Source organism: Phycodurus eques, chromosome 10 (genome assembly GCF_024500275.1).
Source record: "Phycodurus eques isolate BA_2022a chromosome 10, UOR_Pequ_1.1, whole genome shotgun sequence".
Classification (NCBI taxonomy): domain Eukaryota; kingdom Metazoa; phylum Chordata; class Actinopteri; order Syngnathiformes; family Syngnathidae; genus Phycodurus; species Phycodurus eques.
This window is the reverse complement of record NC_084534.1, coordinates 21,154,888-21,175,457: the sequence shown is the minus strand read 5'-3', so window position 1 is coordinate 21,175,457 and position 20,570 is coordinate 21,154,888. Positions and strand designations below refer to the sequence as shown.

General features: G+C 39.9%; 1 pseudogene; it reads right to left on the bottom strand.

The window, feature by feature from the left end:
* Nucleotides 1-3,233: 3,233 nt before the first annotated feature.
* LOC133409300 (myosin heavy chain, fast skeletal muscle-like) lies at nucleotides 3,234-20,001 on the bottom strand (annotated as a pseudogene).
* Nucleotides 20,002-20,570: the final 569 nt, after the last annotated feature.

Sequence of the window (20,570 nt, the reverse complement as noted above, 5' to 3'; positions counted from 1 at the left end):
AATGCCATGTTTATTTTGTTTGACCTCTAATGTCAGTGTTCCAGACTTCTTGGGAAATGCCTGGACTGGAAGCGGGATCAAGTTTCCATCAGTGGCCTGCCTGATTGAATGACTTCTGACGAGCAGTCCGCAATAAAAAGCTAATTGTGCTCGTCTGCTCAGACATGCTGTCTCACATGTGTTTTTCTTGTTTTTTTTTTTTGGGGGGGGGGCTGTGCTAATCTAAGGGCTCAGATGCTTGACACCATCTTGAAGTGATGCTTTCTCAGTATTCCAGCCATACAGTATATACAGTCAACTACACAACATTTTGACAAATGGCCTTCACTTGTAAGGCGCTTTTCACTCCAAGTGCCTCATTCACCCAGTCACACAATTATAAATGGAATATACTACGGTATATTCGTGATAAGCAAGGAACATACACAACAATGAAAAAAGTCGTGATTGGCAATCTGCTCGGCGTGGCTCTCTTTTTGTGTTTGAAAAGGTCTTATTTTAAGCCCAATTACATATTCTTGTAATACTTGTAATGGAAACACAGAAGCTGGTTCGACACTACTTCAAAAGGCACATTTAAAGCAAACAGATATTGTTAATCAAATTGGTTCATCGTCATCATCATCAAGATTAGATCATCCTGATGAGAGGAAATTCAAGTGTTACAGCAGTCCAGGGTGAATAGCGTAAATTAAAAGATTGAAGCATCAGACATGTCTTCTGTAATTTAGTTCATTTGAAGCCTTCCCCTGACAATTGCAGCTCAGGACCCACATAAAATATTGTTTCTTCTTTCAGACCCAAACCTATTAAGATATGTTACATGTTGCCTTAACGTCAAACACAAAACACGAATCGAAAAGCCATTTGCCAAGAAACTGTGTGCCTGCTTGACAATCAATGAAATAGCTTACAGCGTTTTACTCTGAGAATGATCCAATTTGGGGAAGGCCTGAGTTCCTCGTAGTGGTAGCGTTGCTAACGTTCCACTAACCTTCATTCACGGAATTAAGAAGGTTCAAGTTTTATTACTTTTCGTCACATATACTACCCACACACCAAAAAAATAATCGGATTGAACAGAAGATCACATTTAAAAAACTCTAAAAGTTCACTCCTATCTCAAGGCACCATTGCATATTATTTTTGTTGGTCAGATTTCTTGGGACTTTTTTCATTACAGGTGCTTTTACAGCAAATTTATTTGTTTTAGATTTCCACGTGGGCCAGATCAAACGCTGTCACAGCCCCAATATGGCCCACAGGCCATATGTCCCCCAGCCCTGTTTTGAAGGCTGTGAATATTGTACTTTGTTCCAAAGATTTTATAGGCGAGGCACTTTAACACAGTCAACACGACCAGAACATTGTGCAATCCCATTGTCCGATGTAGAATCCGCGGGGAACAGGTGACTCGTTTCACATCTCTTGGATGTTCAAGAAAGTCACTTGGGTCGTCTGGAGGGTGGAGATTTATTTTTAAACTCTTTCTGTAAATGGTCTTGTTGCACCGCGTACACTGACAGATGAAGTGAAGACAAGGCCACACTCGCAGCTTGACCTTCTCCCAAGTCGAGCGTTTGTTCCCCATACGGGGAAAGGAGGGGATCATGTTATACGACGTGCGGTAGTTTGCATTCTTTCCTTGTTGAAAGATGACACTGAAGCGACAAAGATGGGGCGAGGGGGCTTTGGGGGATCTGAAGGCTGTGGGCTTCACACCCTACAAAATAGGCCAATATATTAAATAAAATGTGACACTTGATCTATTTCGCTGCCTGGGGGGTGCTTATATGGAGGAAATACAAATATAGATGTCTCCTCAGCAATGCTCGCAGCCTTGAGCTCTCATCAATGAGCTCAGACATTTGTTCCCGTCTCGGCTCTTCTTGTGGAAACGGCCGTCGTTATGGGATACTCTCAATATCTCCTTTCCTAAAAGGGCTTATACTAAGATGGGAGTCCTGCTTCAAAAGCTATCGATGTAATAGTAAACATCTCAATTCTTAATGGCCTAAATGTCCAAATTTCGATGAGGAAATATCTGTTTTAAGCTGTGTATGAGCCAATGGGAAAATACACAGAAAGTTCAAAAAAAATTCTAATAATAAGTATTATAATGAAGTATATGTATAATCTCACCAACCACTTCATTAGGTACAATCTAATGAAATCAAAACAAAAAGTGTTTAAAAAAATTCACCCTCTACAAAGATAATAATGCTCTGACATCTGAAAGGCATTTATTTATAACCTAGAGTACTATTTTATCGATGCTATTTTTGAGAGCGGGTTCTAATATTTTGGGATAAAAGATTCCTCTGACAGGCCCGTGAATATTCTCATTCATTTCATACTCGGCATTAAATTTGTTTTAGAAGACGTTTCATTTCATTTAATTTCATTCGAGCAGGCTTCATTAGTCATTCCTCTGACAGTGTCAATCAAAAGTGAGCCTTCTAAAAAGGTAAAGGAAGATACACCTGTTGCATTTCATCTGGTTAATATAATAATCTAACTGCAATTGTCAAATAAAGCTGGATTTAAAATGATTACTATTATTACCCCAGACCGTGAGAAGACAATTTGCACATAATATTACCGTTAATTTTAGTGACATTGACTAAAGATAAGACTAAGATATTTCTTTTAATATTTGTTGTTAATTACAAAAAGGCTGTCTTCTCCTTTCAATGAAGCAATAATATTTAGTTACCAAGTACATGCTGTTGTTCTCGAGTAGGTCTATTTTCATCACAGGACCTTGACATAGCACACGCATGCACGAAGAAAAACTGTCAGGTCACTTGACTGTCACTAACATTAACACCACGTGCAAGATTTGCAGTTGCTTTAACCTGGACATCTTTCACGTGATAACAGCCAACACTTGAGGGCTAGGTTATTTTGGAGGCTTGTTGCATACAGCTGACACTTTGACACAGTATAAATCACCCTGTAACCTTACCAGTTTGATGTATATAGTTCAATGGACAGACGGCTCGATCGGATGCTACACCTATAAATTATTATTTAGAATTTGAATGTTGAGTTGGTCACACGACGAATGTCTTCTTACACTTCGTCTAACCGAGGTAGGTAAAGAAGGTTAGCAAAATACCAGAAACACCTCATTGATCTGGAGGTTTATATTCATATTTCGTATTTAGGAGAATGAATTCAAATATTTCAAATTCTGTCCCCAACAAACAAAACAAACGAAACAAAGGTCATCCAATTGTTGGCAAATTTATTTAGTTACACACGTCTGACAAAAAAAAAAAAAATCATATTTTATGATTTCTTGCAGTTTCTTATCGTGACTGACGTTCATTCTTCAGCATCCTTTCCCTTTGAAGCAACACAAAAGACATAGAAGTTCAAGTCATATCATGAAGATGATGATGATGATGTATCAACAGCGTACTGCAGACTTCATTCAGCTCTATGAACTAACACCAACATACCCTGGCAAAGTCGCGACTCTTGACCCTCAGCTTGTTGACCTGCGACTCGGCAATGTCGGCTCGTTCCTGAGCCTCCTCCATCTCGTGTTGAACCTTCCTGTACCTGGTCAGGTGAGAGTTGGCCTGCTCCTCCTGGAAGTTCACAAGTATACGGCGATGTTAAGAGTACGTGAGACACATACACACTGTCAAGTATCTAACACGGGGGTGGACAAAGCATGGGCCCACCGAGCATTTACATTATCAAGAGTCCATCCAGATGGGTCATTCAAGTGCATCTATTGTATCCATTTAAGTTTTTACTTCTTCCTACTCCTTTTTGAACACGCGTAATTTTGATAGATTTTGTTTGTATGGTTTGTTTTGATTTCACTGTTCACACATGAGGCGGCACGGTGGACGACTGGTTAGCGCGTCTGCCTCACAGTTCTGAGGACTGGGGTTCAAATCCTAGCCCAACTGTGTGGAGTTTGCATGTTCTCCCTGTGCCTTTGTGGGTTTTCCCTGGGCACTCCGGTTTCCTCCCACATCCCAAAAACATGCATGAAGACTCTAAATTGCCTGTAGGTGTGAATGTGAGTGCAAATGGTTGTTTGTTTCTAAGTGCCCTGCGATTGAATTGACTGATATATTGCAAATAAAAAAATATTTGTAAAATAAAGAAATTACATATACATTTATCTTTTGAATAAATGTCCTTGAAGAATTGGTTAATTATGTTTTTTTAAATACAAAATATTAATAAACTAAAAAAATAAATATCGATGAAACATGTGTTTTGTTATATATTTGGTGAATTAATTATGATTTAATTGATTATAAATAATACAATTTGAAAATGAGAATCGATATTCCAACCAATCATAGTCTTCAGTGAAACGACCATGTATGTTTTGGGAATGCGTGAGGAAGCAAGAGAAAACCTAGGCAAGAAAAGGAGAGCATGCAAACTTCAAATTGTAGGCCAGAGTCCACGACCTCAGAACTGTGAGACGGATGTGCTTTTCTTTTTCTACCTCACTTACAAATGACCTGTCCTATCTGTCTGTTCTAAAAATCAAATGTGGCCCTTGAGCACCAAAATTTTCCCACCCCTGGTTTAACATTTGAGCTCCAGCACTTACAGAGTCCTCACACTGCCTCTTGTAGGCCTTCACTTTCAGCTGCAGCTTGTCCACCAGATCCTGAAGTCTTGCAATATTCTTCTTGTCCTCTTCAGTCTGAAGGTGGCACACAAGGTAGTATATTTGAGGCGAATTTCAAACCCCTGCAGGCTTGCAAGAGAAGGTTTGCGGGCGAAGTATGACACCTGACCCACTGACAGAAGAATGTAGAGCCAAACATTCGGAATGTATACACAGCTGAAGAGTTGTACGTACATCCAGCATTGTGTCAGGTCACCTAAGCGTTCTTACAGTGTGCATTTGCTTCATGGATGTCTAACATTTACAATAATCAGCATCCATGTGGTTGTTTATACTGTATATATTTCTGGTTATGGTTTACAGGCGCTTGTGACATGCAGGTGTTTTATGCCCTCTAGAGGTGTAAAACATGTTCTACATCCAGCCTGTTGCCCAGCATATCATTTACCTGATAAGTGAGCTCTTTCACTCGCCGTTCATACTTGCGGACACCCTTCACAGCTTCAGCGCCTCTTTTCTGCTCAGCCTCCACCTCTGATTCCAGTTCCCTCACCTTCAACACAAGAAGACCAGAATTTGGCAAGACGTTAGTTCACCATTTGCTAAAAACCTGATCTTTGATATAGAGAGACCATATAACGTTTTTATTTTACATAGCTATACCCTATATGTCTTAAGTGTGTAAGACATTACACACTGTTGAAACACATTTTAAAAATGTACTGCAATGCATTAGATATGTGCAGCTCCTGTGTGAGTGTGCTTATTGTGTTAATGGGAATGATTTATTCAATGTTTGCGCGTGTAAAAACGAGTGCAAACTTGATTGCGCGTGCAAACAAATATGGAAGCGGATCTAGTAACCGGGCGCAACCAGGACTGTGTCTGCGCATTGTGGGTGGCGTATATATACAGAATGCAAATGAAGTGAGATAGAATTAAGATTAATTTAGGGCATTAAATGTGATTTTTCAAACCTGAGACGAATTATGCTGGGCTGATTTGGTTTCTTTAAATAGAACATCTGAAAGGCAGGTGCAAGCGGTGCCAGCGTAACACAGGTGAAGTGTAAGGTGGCGGGGAGAAATTTTCTTCTCATTTAAACCTTTCCAAAAATGCCCAAAAACAAACATTATCGCAACTATCGTCTATTAAGCAAAACTATTTTGGAGCTTCTGAATAATCTAAGGGATGGCTTGGCTGGCCTTCACAAGAAGGTGTCATGCTGCATTAACCTATGACAAAACTTTCAAATCTGCATTTCCATGTGTCCGGGTTTTGTGATGAAAAATAAAAGACATCATTTGTTGTTGTCACACTTTCCATAATATCACTGACGGTAACCCTAACAATGACTAACCCTTAACCTAACCATTAATATAACTACATTACATTCACATTTTGGTAGGGTCCCATATTTTATAGGGGAGGTCCAGTTTTAAGGGGGTCCATATTCCAAACTACATCAGAAGAAAACTGAAAAGTGGCGATTGTGACCCTCATTTCCCACTTGCAATGGCATTACAGTAAGTAAGTACACTGTAAAAACATTTCCACGATATAGCAGTGATTCCAAGCTCGACAAGCAGATACATTCCACCAAAACACGTGATGTCGTTGAACTGGATATGTCGGGGGGACTCTGTATGTATGCCTCATTTGCATATTATGATGTTAGGCATTTCAAAGCCAAAAAATATCTATATCAGCACTACACAACCTACCCGAGCTTCCAGTTTTTGAAGCTGCTTCTTGCCCCCCTTCAGAGCCAGAGTCTCAGCCTCATCCAGGCGGTGCTGCAGGTCTTTGACTGTCACTTCCAGGTTCTTCTTCATCCTCTCCAAGTGAGAGCTGGTGTCTTGCTCCTTCTTTAGCTCCTCTGCCATCATGGCAGCCTACACACGGAGTAGTTTAAAAAAGAGTAATATGCAAACGAGCACCAACACTTGAATTGAGGATATTTACAAATATGTGGTATTGGGTGAGAACATAAACTCGATTAACCATTTATTCAACTTTACTCTATGTCTAAGGATATTTTGGCATTGCACATATTATTTATTTCAATTGTAACTTTTAGATTAGTTTCAGCACTGTATATCTGATGAACACATTTTGTTGTAAGTGCTTTTTGGGGCGTTAAATTGTCAGCTTTTGGATCACAAAAGTGACAAATAATTGCAAGTCAGGGAGTTGCAATAGAAATATTAATTTAAAAAAATGTCTCTTCCCTTGGTTTTTATACTTTGACAATTATTGATATAACAGCTTATTGGACAACTTTGAGAAAACAACCTTTTGCACAATTCTAAAACATTCTGGTAACTTCGAGCATACTGCAATCTAGAACATTGCAATCGATTGCATATTTACAACAGTGCATGAACAGTAACCGTGTTGAAAGGGGTTATGGACATTGACCCTTGTCAAAATATAAAAACTGATGAAAATTGTAATTTTGTTTTACAGCCTTTCTTTTGTCAAGACATTCACCAATGAAAAATTATCTACACACACAAAAATTGTCCATGTATGAATATTATTGGGCTTAGGTGTAGAATAAAACAGTCAACAGGTTCTTACATCAGTGATGGCCTTCTTGGCCTTTTCTTCAGCATTCCTTGCTTCCTGGATAGAGTCCTCCACTTCACCTTGAATTTGAGCAAGGTCCGCTTCCATCTTCCGTTTAGTGTTTATGAGATTTGTATTCTGAATGAAGAAAAGCAAAGATTTTCAGACCTGTGAACGTTTGAAAACTTATCTAGGTCAACAGTACACATGATACTGTACTTGGTACCTGAGAGTGCAGCAGTGTCACACGCTCGCTGGCATCGACCAGCTCCTGTTCAGCCACTTTGCGGCTTCTCTCCGTCTGCTCCAGAGCGGCTCGCAGCTCCTCGATCTCGGCCAGCATCAGGTTGTTCCTGCGCTCCACCATGGTGACCTGCTCCTTCATGTCTGCGTGAGCTCTTAGAGCCTCATCCAGGTGCAGCTGAGCATCCTGGATTAAAGAAAGCATTTCCATATGCACTACTGTACTTTAATGAGTGTCTTCCAGGAGTAAAAGATTGGGAAAAAGACAGGCTTCCCTCAGAAACATATTAGTTTAAATCAGCAGATGGTCTTTAACCTACAAAAGACTTTCCAGTCCCTGAACCAAGTCCTTACACATTGAGCGTTTTCCTCTAATTTTTCTTCCTGTATACAGGAACTGTTTACATTTAGTAAATCCATTATACAATGTCAATGTATATCAGCAAGAGCTTCCCTGCTGGCCTAAACACCATCAGACGCACTGACCTACTTTTACAACGTAAAATCTAATACTGTAATTGTTTCGTGATATTTTCTAAATGTATTATTTTCATTTCCTAGCATTTCTCTTGGCTAGACTGCTTATACTACGTGTATTTAGATGTTAGATTTTTTAGTTTTTTTTGTCCAATAGCATTTCAGCCTCTATGTGTATTTTATCTTTCACCTTGAGTTGTCCCTGGACGTTCCTCAGCTGTTTCTGGGCCTCAGCTGCCTGGCGGTTGGCATGGCTCAGCTGAATCTCCATCTCATTCAGGTCTCCCTCCATCTTCTTCTTGATTCTCAGGGCATCATTCCTGCTCCTGATCTCAGCATCCAAAGTGGTCTGCATGGCTTCGATCACACGCTGACTGTTCCTCTTGATCTGCTCCATCTCCTCATCCTTCTCTGCAAGCTTTCTGTCGATCTCGCTCTTGACTTGGGTGAGCTCCAGCTGAATACGAATGATCTTCGATTCTTCGTGTTCCAGTGTGGCCTGTGATGGTTTAAGAAAATGTTCAAGGCAGTCAAGATTTATGATTCTGCTCAAGCTTGCGTCATTTTGAGTACCTCTGCTTCCTCAAGAGCTGTTTGGATCTCGGCTCTTTCACTCTCGGCAAGCTTCTTGGCTTTTTCCAGCTCGTGGATTGTCTTTGATGACTCGCCAATCTGCTCAGTCAAATCAGTAATTTCCTCTGTTGGGAAAAGAAAGAGCAGTATTTTAACTTGTACTTTGTCAAATGTAATAGCAGTGTTATACACTATAGATTTTTTTTAAATATTCCTCCTGTAGGAAAAGAGCACAAAATCACAAAAAAAAAATAAATAAATCATCTTACGTTGCAGGTTCTTGTTCTCCCTCTTCAGGGTCTCCAGGTGGTCCAGAGATTCTTCATAGGAGTTCTTCAGTTTGAACATCTCAGTACTGAGTGAGCGGGCCTCCTTCAAAGCTCCCTCCAGTTCGGCCTGGCTCTCCTCGTATTTCTGCTTCCACTCAGCAAGAACCTAAAGGCATCAAAATCAAAGGATCGTCTGACATCATGGTAAACAAACAAAACAAAAAAACTGCCCTACGTTTGCTACGAAATATAAGCCGACCTTATCAAAGTTCCTCTGTTTCTTGTCAAGGGCGGCGGCAACAGCATTAGCTCTCTCCACGTCAATCATCAGATCTTCCACTTCACCCAGCAGCCTCTGTTTGGTCTTTTCCAGGGAGGCACACTTTGAGTTAACTGCCTCGATGGACTCCTCTGCATCCTGGAGACGTTGGGCAAGCTTTTTCCTGCAAAGACACATCAGTTGGTTTATAGAGGATAGTAAAACCTCTATGCACTGAGAACATGACCCAGGGCATGCATAACAAATTACATGCATCAACACAACTGCTTAAAATATCATACACTAAAGAAAAAGTTTTTTTTCCCCCTCCCTATTGTTTTGAAGTTGAAAATTGATTAAGGGAATGGCAAAAGTGGGCAAATAGAGTCTTCAATAAACCTACAATGCTTGTTTTGAGAATGTGGGGGCACATTGGTGTACACGTAGAGGACCCACACATGCATCAGGAGGACATGCAAACTCCATAGAGGAACGAGAGAGCCCGGAATCGAACACCAAACCTCCAAACTTGGAGGGTGATTAGCCAAACACTCATCCACCGTGCCCACACTCTTTTTGCAATCCATCAAAAGTACTTTTAAACTGTTATATTAAGGCAAGCCGCCATAGCTTACTTTGCCTCCTCGAGCTCCTCAGTGCGCTGAATAGCGTCCGTCTCGTATTTGGTTCTCCACTGAGCCACCTCACTGTTGGCCTTTGACATAGCTCGCTGCAGCTCCGCTTTGGCCTCCATTTCCTCCTCATACTGCTCTCGGAGCAGGTCACAGTCATGACGGGAGGACTGGACAGCGTGGGCCAGGGCGTTCCTGGACTTTTTTAACAAAGTAAACCGGATTGTCATGACCAAGGAATACACTACACTTTACAACCTGCTCAGGACAACAGCGCAACAATGTACCTTTGTTTCTTCCTCAAGGGCCCTTTTAAGTTCTTCTATTTGATGAATATAGGCCTGCTTGCCCCTTGTAAGCTGGGAAACAAGAGATTCCTTTTCATCCAACTGACGACCAATTTCCCCTGAAAGAAAAAAAAAGTTGGACCACTTTTGATATTATACTTCTGGTTGTTGCGTATTTTATATATAATGCCGGCGTAGGGCTGAAACCTGCAATGTCTAAATTTGGTCTAGTGTATATTCTTTCGCAAATCGATTCCATATGCCAGTCCCTGCGTGGTGTGGGTATGCTATGTTTACAAATTATAGACCAATATAAAGTGCTGAAAATGGCTTGCTTTTTTTGTGGCTCAGCAAAGTGATGGTTTTGGAGGGACAAAGTTTCCACCCAATGCCAGTGATATGTGTGATTGTACTTTTTATTATGATATGCTGCTAAACAGAGAGCTGCTGAATTATTCTATTCTATTCTATTCTATTCTATTCTGCTCTATTTTGACTCACCATTTTCAGTCGTCAGTCTTGCTCTTTGAACATTGATGTCATTAAATTGACGAATGTGCTCTTCATGCTTGCACTTGAATTCACTTAATTGATCTTCCAGTGAACGACACATTTTCTCCAAGTTTCCCTACAAAAACAAATAAAGCAGCAGGGATATAACTACACTGGAAATAATGACTAAGCAATGATTGGTTAATTTTGTGAAATACAATAATTTAGTTTTGCACTTAGATATTTGAAAACTATACTTTAGATTTTGCAATCGCCTCCATGTTGCTGCTGAGGTCATCGATCTCCATCTTGTATTCACTCTTCTCCTTCTCCAGCTTCTGTTTGACACGCTGAAGGTTATCGATCTGCTCCCCAAGTTCAGCCACGCTGTCAGCCTGCTTCTTGCGGAGAGCTGCAGCAGTGGCCTCGTGCTGCAGGGTGGACTCTTCCAGGTCACGACGCAGCTTCAGGAACTCGTTCTCGCGCTTCTTGTTCATCTCGATCTGGACCGATGTGGCCCCGCCGGCCTCTTCGAGTCGCTCGCTGATCTCCTCAAGTTCCCTAGCGAGGTCAGACCTCTGCTTCTCAACCTTGGCGCGAGCAGCCCGCTCAGCTTCAATCTCCTCCTCCAGCTCCTCAATACGGGCCTGTAATTGGATTTCATACATGGTTTTGAATGACAACAATAATCAAATTGAAAGGCACCAAAGCATTTCCAATTAAGCCAAAACTGTACCAAATATTGTATGTAGTGTGCAACATTTGACTTTACCTGCAATTCTTTTATTTTTTTGTGAAGCTGAATCCCGACTGATTGTTCATCCTCGATCTTGCTAAGAAGTTGGCTCATCTCAAAGTCCCTCCTTAGTAAAACCATTTTTTAATAATTATACCATACACTTTATGAAATATGAATTGAAGTCAATTCAACAGTGATTCTAACGTACTTCTTGATTTTCTCATCGGACTGCTGCTTGTCATTTTCCAGATCCATGATGGTCTCATGGGCCAGCTTCAGATCTCCTTCCAGCTTCCTCTTGGATCGCTCAAGATCCATACGGAGCTTCTTTTCTTGCTCCAGGGATCCTTCAAGCTAGCGAGTTCACATTTTACGTATTAAAAGAGCTTAAAGACATTCTCTACAAGATAACTTGAAACATACACATATTTAAAATGCATATATATATATATGTATATATATACATATATATATGGAAACATTTTGTTGTTCACGTCTCACATCATCCACTTGCTGTTCCAGCTTGGAGTTGGCCTTGGTCAGAGTGTTGACTTTGTCTTCCTCTGCCTGGAGGTCATCCAGGGTCTGCTGATGGGACTCTTGGAAGGCTTTCTTCTCTTTGGACAACTTGGCAATGGTCTCATCTTGAGAAGCCATCTCCTCAACCAGGTTTTTAACCTATATCAGCATTGTTTACTGGGTTTTAGTTATTTGCACAGAAGGGAGACTCCAGTTAAGATGAACGACACACTAACCTTGTTCTCAGTGGCATGCTTCTCCTTCTCAACTTTAGCCAGGGTAAGTTCCAAGTCATCGATGTCTTTCTTCAACTCAGAGCACTCATCTTCCAGCTTCCTCTTCTTTGCAGTCAGCTCAGCGTTCACCTCCTCCTCATCCTCCAGCCTCTCAGAAGCCTCTTTGACCTTTGCCTCAAGCTGGATTTTGGCCTTGATAAGACCCTCACATCTTTCCTCTGCATCAGCAAGGGTTTCACTGTCCTGCAATTGCAATGAAATACAATTTAAACATACTTGCTAGTAATCATATTTAAACACATCACTACCTATTTCACATACAGACTGAATCTGCAGCTGCAAGTCGTTCTTCTCCTGGAGGAGAGAAACCATCTTCTCCTCCAGTTCCTTCTTCTTGGCCAACGTCTTTGAGAGCTCCTCCTTGGTTTTTTCAAAGTCTTCTTTCATTTGGGCCATCTCCTTTTCAGTTTCTGCACTCTTGAGCAGAGGCTTAATCTTGAAGTAGAGCTTCATCCATGGCCAGTGTTTGACATTCATGAATGAGCGGATGTTGTACTGGATGGAGTAAATAGATTCCCTGTCATTAAAAAAAAAAAAAAAAAGAGCGTAAGGTTGGCATTATGTGTGAATTCCTGGAAATTTGTCTTAAACTGTAAATGTATTTACATGTTACATCATTGTCTTAAAATTTGCGATCGCTTAAATCGCTACGAGGCAAAACTATCAGCCTCTGAGCCCATCCAAACTTCAGAACATTCATTTAAGTAGGCGGCATCATACTATAAAGTACCTCCTCTCCATCATCTTAGCAAATTCTCTTCTCATGACGTAACCTCTGCATAGTGCCTGAGTCATGGTCACCAGTTCAACCAGTTTCTCATCTCTCATCTCCTCCAGTGCACCCAGTAGTCCAGCCTTGAAGAACACCTTAAAGGGGCCATGGTTTAAAAGTGATCTAAGTGGTCTCAAGCTAGAAAAAGACCTGATTATACCAAAAAGATCAACAAAGCAAACATAGCTCACCTTGGTATGGCCAAACTTGTACTGTGAGTGATCCACATTGATGGATCCCAGAAGTTTCTCTGAGGCCTTTTTGTTGTCAATGAAGTGTCCCTCTGGGATGACGCTAGCATTCAATACTTTGTATCTGAAAGAATGCACCCAAATTAAGAGAATCTTTTAAAAAAACACAGCTAATCCGTCCAAAATGTCGGAACACTCAGTCACTGTACTAAAAGTTACAACTTCACAAATTAATGAGATCTGGTAAAAATACAATAAAAGCAAATAAGAATAACAATAATTATAATACGGCTAAAAATATTTAACATTTTAGTTGTAGCTTGATAAATAAAGTAACAAATTATAGAAAACACCTCTCAGAATGATCCAACAAAAACCATTAACATGTTTTTAAATGGGAAAAGAAGACCTTTTTGAGCGAGGTTTGATCAAACTTAAAACTCATTATGTGAAAATCCAAAAGTTGTAGGATGGGATACATTGCTGTCCTCTTTACCCACCTTATTCAAATGATCTATCTACATAGGGGATGTGAATACAGTTCTTAGATATGTACTACTAGGGCATATTTGGTATATTGACAAGTTACAGTACCTCTGCTTGAAATCCCCATAAAGGATTCTGCTGGGGAAACCTTTCCTGCAGATCCTGATGCCCTCCAGTACGCCGTTACAGCGCAGCTGGTGGATGACCAGGTGGTTCTCCATCAGACCTGAAACAGTAAACAGGTCATCGACATGTATACCTCAGGAAAAATCAGTGCTAATGTGTTTGAGTTGAGTGAGGGCAAAACTTTAGACCCACCTGGAGTTTTTGTCTCATTTGGAATCAAGCAGCGCACAAAATGAGGGTGAGTGCTCCTCAAGTTGGTCATCAGTTTTCCTAAATTTTCCTGATATGGGGAAACGCATTTATATTGTAGAATATTAACAATATTTGGATGAAATGTTTTTAGAGAATAATTTCATGAGACAACAAGATGCTTTTTTGTTTTTTTTAAATTAAGCTTACCCTAAAGAGAGCTGACACCGTCTGAAATGAAGCTCCCTTCTTTTTGCTACCTTTCTTTCCACCTTTTGCATCTGTAAAGGATTTAAAACTTGGTTTCATTCTGATTTATTTCTGAAAGCTGATCACCTCTTCTATGATCTCATTGCACATCTGCCATTATAACCTTTCACCTGACCACATTTCAACACAGGCATGTAACTTTTATATTATAGTATGAGAAATCCGTACCATCTCCAGATGAATGAGATAAATACAACAAGGCCAACAGCTTCAATGAAGACTTTTGGTAGAGCTGAATAACTGAGTCATTCAGGGGGTCCTTGTTCTTGTCCAGCCAGCCATTGACATTGTAGTCAACAGTACCAGCGTAGTGCACCAAGGAGAAGTGGGCCTCAGCCTTGCCTTTGGTTGGCTTTGGCTTCTGGAAGGGGGCACTTTTACCAAGATGCTGGTCATACAGTTTGTTCTTGAAGGTTATGTCTGAAGCCTTGGGGAACATGCACTCCTCTTCAAGGATGGAGAAGATGCCCATTGGCTGTTGATGACACCAAATAAAATGTTTAGTTCTCATCCATGATCGAGATGACTTATTTTGTCTTTTAAGAAACATACCTTCTCAATTAGTTCAATACAGGCAGCCAAGTCCATGCCAAAGTCAATGAACTCCCATTCAATTCCTTCTTTCTTGTACTCCTCTTGTTCCAGAACAAACATGTGGTGGTTGAAAAACTGTTGCAGTTTTTCATTGGTGAAGTTGATGCAGAGCTGCTCCAAACTGTTGAACTTTAGAGATGAAATACAATGTTTTTGCTGCTTGTTGAGTAAACAGTAACATAAGCTACAGTATGTGGTGTTAACTTACATCAAAAATTTCAAATCCAGCAATATCCAGTACACCAATGAAAAAGTTTCGGGGCTGCTTAGTATCGAGCATCTCATTGATTCTGACCACCATCCACAAGAACATTTTCTCATAGACTGATTTGCTGAGAGCCATAACAGCATTGTGAACCTAGAAGTCAAGAAATGTCATTATAAAAGCCATTTGGAATCGTTTCTTGAATGAGTAGAACACATCTCAAAATTACCTGAGTCACAGTTTGACCTTTAACCACCATCTCATTGCCAACCTTGACTCTTGGGTAACACAAAGCCTTGAGCATATCAGCTGAGTTGAGGCCAATGAGGTAGGCGATTTTATCGGCCACTGACGAAAACAGAGAGCACAAAAGATTATCATATCGTGTGCCAGGGTTCTGCTGGTAATATTTGCGTGCGTGCCACAGGGCTGCAGACTATGCAAAGACCCATCTACTGTGAATAATATCCCTTGTAATGCCATCAACATCCTTCATACACAATGTAACTGGAGAACATAACAGGAATGGATAAAATGTCTTAACATAGAGTAGCAGCCAAATGTTTGGACACAGCCTTCAGCACACGTCACAATCATGGTGGACATGCTGCTCTTTTTTGGGGGGGCCAAACTATATTTTAATATCATCATCTGGAGATGATTTAGAAAATGTTTCCTTTATTGAATTCATTGGTTCTTTCTTGAATAATAATATGTGGAAGTGACCGATTAAAAACTGTATAAAGCCCTGACAAGGAATCACATTTTAACATTTGACTTCAGATACCTCATGTTTCCAATATTACTCTTAATCTGTTTGGGTCCTTGCTTTGATAAAGAGTCAACACATGCAAGAAAATGTGTCTAAACTCTTGACTGGTACTGTATGTTGAGATAACATTGGACAATCAAATGAAAAAGAGGCACCATAGCATTACCCTCAGTGCCATCAGGCTCAGCTTGCTCTTCTCGCTGTTTTTGCTTGAACTTCATATTGCCATGATGCATCACAGCTCCAGTTAGCTTGTAAATGCTTACTTTCTCTTCTGCCGTAAAGCCCAGGATATCAATGGCAGTCTGCAACACAAACGACAAAAACACATGGTGTCTCCCTATGCCAAAATGCAGTGACGGTGTCTTAGAATCCCACAAAATGGAGTAGGGCTGAAACTAAACTTATTTTTTCAGTTCATCGATGAATCGGATTTTTAAAAACATATTTCTAATTTCCATCCTTTTAGTCAAAAACAGGACATTTTCCCAAATTGACAGTGCAAAGAATGCACAAACACAAATGTATTACGATTCCGTTGCTTGTTTGGTCCGTAAATCGGCAAAAATAGTGATCATTGTTTTCCAAAGCCGATGTTCACAATTTTCCAAAGCCGATGTTCTTAAACACAAATTTAATCCGTCTGCTTACATTGAGGACTACAGAAATCTGATAATATTTACAGTTGTGAAGGCTGAAATTCTGAAGAGTTGGACAATTTTAAGTTAAACAAGGTCTCTAAACGATTAATTGGTTATAAAAATTTTTATTATCAATTCACAATTTAGATGTCACGATTTGGCAATATTTATACAGTACTCACATCAGTAGCAATGAACTCCTCAACATCATTGATGCTCTTGACAGTAATTTCACCCTGACTGATCAAGGGATAGTCATAAGGGTTGGTGGTGATGAGCAGAGCCTCTGAAAAATATTTGAAATTTAGAGTTAGTAAGAGTACAGATTTGGAATCCAAAAGCAAAGTATGTTCAAAGAGCTACGCTCCAAGTGCCACAAACCTAACAACTCGGGTTTATGGCCTGTTGCGAGTTGATAGAAGATGTGGTAACTTCTCTCAGCAGAAAGCTGGAAGGTCACCCGAGACTTCTCCAGCAGGTCTGTGTAAACGAGGCCAGAATAAAGTCAGTGCAAAACAGTTCAATCCAGTCATCAAACATTTTGGATGGCTGATGAAAGGAAACTTACATGTTTCAATATCTGCAGAAGCCAACTTTCCAGTTGTTGCAAAATGGATTCGGATGAATTTACCCTACAGAAAAAAGAATCCCGGCAGACTTTAGGAAGAGGACCACTAAATCTTTTCAAAACAGTCACTATTGTCGAGAGCAATGATTTAGCAGAGAAAAACTTACAAAACGGGATGAGTTGTCATTCCTCACAGTTTTGGCATTACCATAAGCCTCCAGCAGGGGATTCGCTGCAATGATTTGATCCTCCAGCGAGCCCTTGAAATAAACCAGACATACATTCAACTTTTACTATATATATTTTACTGACCAAGCATGTTGTGTTCTGATGTGATACTGCATATATTGTATTACCTGCATTTTGCTAGCAGATTGCTCAGCCTTCTTTCCTCCAGACACTCCGATTGTCGCAAAGTACTGGATGACACGTTTGGTGTTCACAGTCTTTCCTGCACCGGATTCTCCGCTGGATTAGGAGAAATTTAAGAAATATGAATAGATGCAAGTCAAATCAATTGGTAATTTTCATAGAATTTGATCAATAACGGTAAAGACATACCCCACTGGATTTCATTTTGAAAATTAATAAATTTTACTTATGAGTATTTAAATTATCAGCAGTTGTTATCATTCAAAAGGTAATCATTGTTTCTAAGAATTAAAAAAATCATTCAAAGTAATATTTTGCAAACTTTTAATGCCGAAATGTATTTACTGTTATGTGTCATAAAATAAATAAATAAATAAATAAAAGAACTCTGAAGACACTACGATGCTGTTGTGTTAGTTCTCATGGAAAATGCATATTAAACAAATGGAGAAAAATCCTAAAAATGCAAAATGTAACTCCTATATTCTGAAAACATGTCGAAAATAATGATACTTCATTTATTTCTTTTTGATAAATGTCACTCAAGCTGTCTTTAGCATTAATGCCACTGGAGAGAGCCTCATTGTGTTGTTGCAATACACCAGAGGGATCTGTGATCTGAATTCCAGGATGTGGCAGCCATTTTGCATTCACCCAATAGCAGACAGCAAAATAGATATTATTTTTGTTGCTTATGTCTTTACCATTTATGCACATTTGTCTTCACCCTTATTCAAGAAGTTTATTTCAGTCGGCCATCACCATTTGCTCAATGGCAATGGGTTCTATCATCAAAGCTGTGGCACAATTCATGTCAGAATAAGACTGACGCAGAAGTTCACACATTCTAAAGGATGGGTTTCTTTAAATAATGTATTTCTAGTTTGCATAGCTAAGTTACACAATGATTTTGTCAGTGTAATGCTATAGTTTTAACACAATCGGTAAAGTTTAGTCTTTAAGCTCACTGATGATTTTGTTTTATTATTGAATAAAGTTGTTCTTTATAAATAAAGGTTATCATTGTTCATGATTTTTCTCATCCAAGAAATCTTGTTGTTTGCATTACATTTGCATTGGACTTCCATGAAATCAGCGTATTTATCTCTCCATTGTTGTCCAAGATGGCGGCTGCAACTTTGTGGGAAGAGTGTGGTGTAGGCTCTTTTCTGTTTCAGCGTAACTGAACAAAGCAAGGCCCATAAAAACATGACTGGATTCGTGTGATGTGGAAGAACCCGAGAGGACTGACCTCATCCCAATCAAACTCCAGTGGGATGAACCACACCGGAAGGGACAAATATTCCCACAACACACTCCACAATGTTGTAGAATACTCTAGTCCATATAATGTATCAGTAGTGTATATCAAAATAAGCTTTAAAAAAAAAAAAAAAAAAAAAGCCACTTACGTAATCAGAATTGACTGGTTCTCCCGATCTGTTGAGAGAATGAAGTTACGCAGGTCAGTTCATTTTTCATTAACAATCATGTTACATTTTATTTAGCTGTACTACAGTCAGGTCCCTTTGAGGAGACGCTTCTGTTACTATACATATCGTTGCTGTTGGGCGGAAACGTTATATATACCCAATTTTCTCAGTTAAATAGATACTATTGGTCCGTTCCCAAATGGGTCTGCTATTTTTTTTTTTTTACAAAATATTAACCAATCTAAAGTGTTGAAAAAACCCTTGTGATCTTTAACGATACAATGTTAACTCAAAATAGATTAGAAGGTGCAACTGTAGATAAATGATACTAAATGATGCTAAAAGATACCCTGGAGCATGAACTGATAGGCGTTGTCAGAGATGGAGAAGATGTGTGGTGGAGCCTCAATCCTCTTTTTGCCTCTGTATCCTGCTACGACAACTGTGTCGTACACTGGGAGCCACTTGTAAGGGGTTCACAGTGACGCAGAACAGCCCGGAGTAGGTCTGTTGAAAGAGACGGGTTTATTACCGAAACACATCCTCCGGCGACTGGGAGTGTCAAATCGTTCCGACTCACGTAGATCATCCACGCTGCATAGCGCTCTTTGAGGTTATACAGCACAGCAGGCTCACTGAGGTGGGTCATCATGGCCATGTCCTCAATTTTGTCAAACTTTGGTGGATTCATGGGGAATATGTCCTCCTCCTTAACAGTGAGACTCTGCCAAAGAGACACAAGATATTCTGTCACAAAACGAGAAAACAAAAAGCATGAAACGCACAAATATGCGCATACAATGACTAATATATTATTTTACTGTATTTGAGGCAACCATCGGTTTACCTTTCCACCCTTGATGTCCACAGTGGCTTTGCCTGCCTCCTTTTTCACCAGTTTGCCCTTCACATACATCTCGGTAGGTTCAGCCACAAAGAAGGCGGTTTTGGCGTCAAAGGGAGTGTTTTGAGCCTCAAGTCTCTCCCGTTCTGGCTTCCGGAGGTAAATGAATGCCGGGCCAAAACACTCCATTTCTGGATCCTTGCTCATGGTGCCTCTTTGAGAAAAAAATACAAGTGGATGAATGGCTCAGATATTTACTGATGAGTTACTTTAAAAAAAAAAGGTCACCAATCATTGCTAACGCACCTTTATCTTGCAGTGATGCAGCTGTTGTGTACTATAGATAGTAAAGTACTGTAATAGAAAAAAATAAAATAAAGTTGCAAGCCTCAGTCGAGTTTGTGGTTGTAAATATCCAGTCAAAATTCATTGGAAAAGAATAATAGAACACTCACCTTGGTCGGCAGCCTATCAGTCCAAACCTTTGGAAGAGCCCGAGCGTTGGACCTTTATACCCTTATCTTTGGCCACCAAGGAGGAGCAGCTCTCCTGTTTAGGTCAATGACTTGTCTTGGAAGAATGGTATCAGATGGCTTCCCTACCTCATCATCGCGCCAATTGTGATGATGAGGTAGAGAAGCCATCTGAAAGAAAAACTAAACTACAAATTCCTGTCGAGGAAAAAAAAATACACAAGAGTGTGAACAGACTTTGTGTTCTAATAATCCTATATTGCTGTTTCTGCATGATTTTGTTTCACAATTTGAATAATTTGAAATACTATTGTATTTGAGTATAAAAGCAGAGAGGTTATTACTCTCTGGTATTACTTGCAATCTTTATGTACTTACAGCCTTTCCATTGTTCATGTCGTCTTCTTCATTCTGACCAACAAATGAACGCATCTATCGCATCAAACAGACATTTGGCAGTGACATTGTTTTAAACATCTCTTGCACAGAGCAGCCAAGAGCTTGGTTGAGGCTAATTTAAGATCCCATTATGGTACATTATGCTGTTGTGCTTTCTCTCCGAAAGAAAGATGACACCAAAAAGGCTGTACAAATATTCCCATGTGTTGCGATTAGGTTGCAATAAAAGTTGTTATTCTATATGTCTGGACTTTCTATACAGTCTT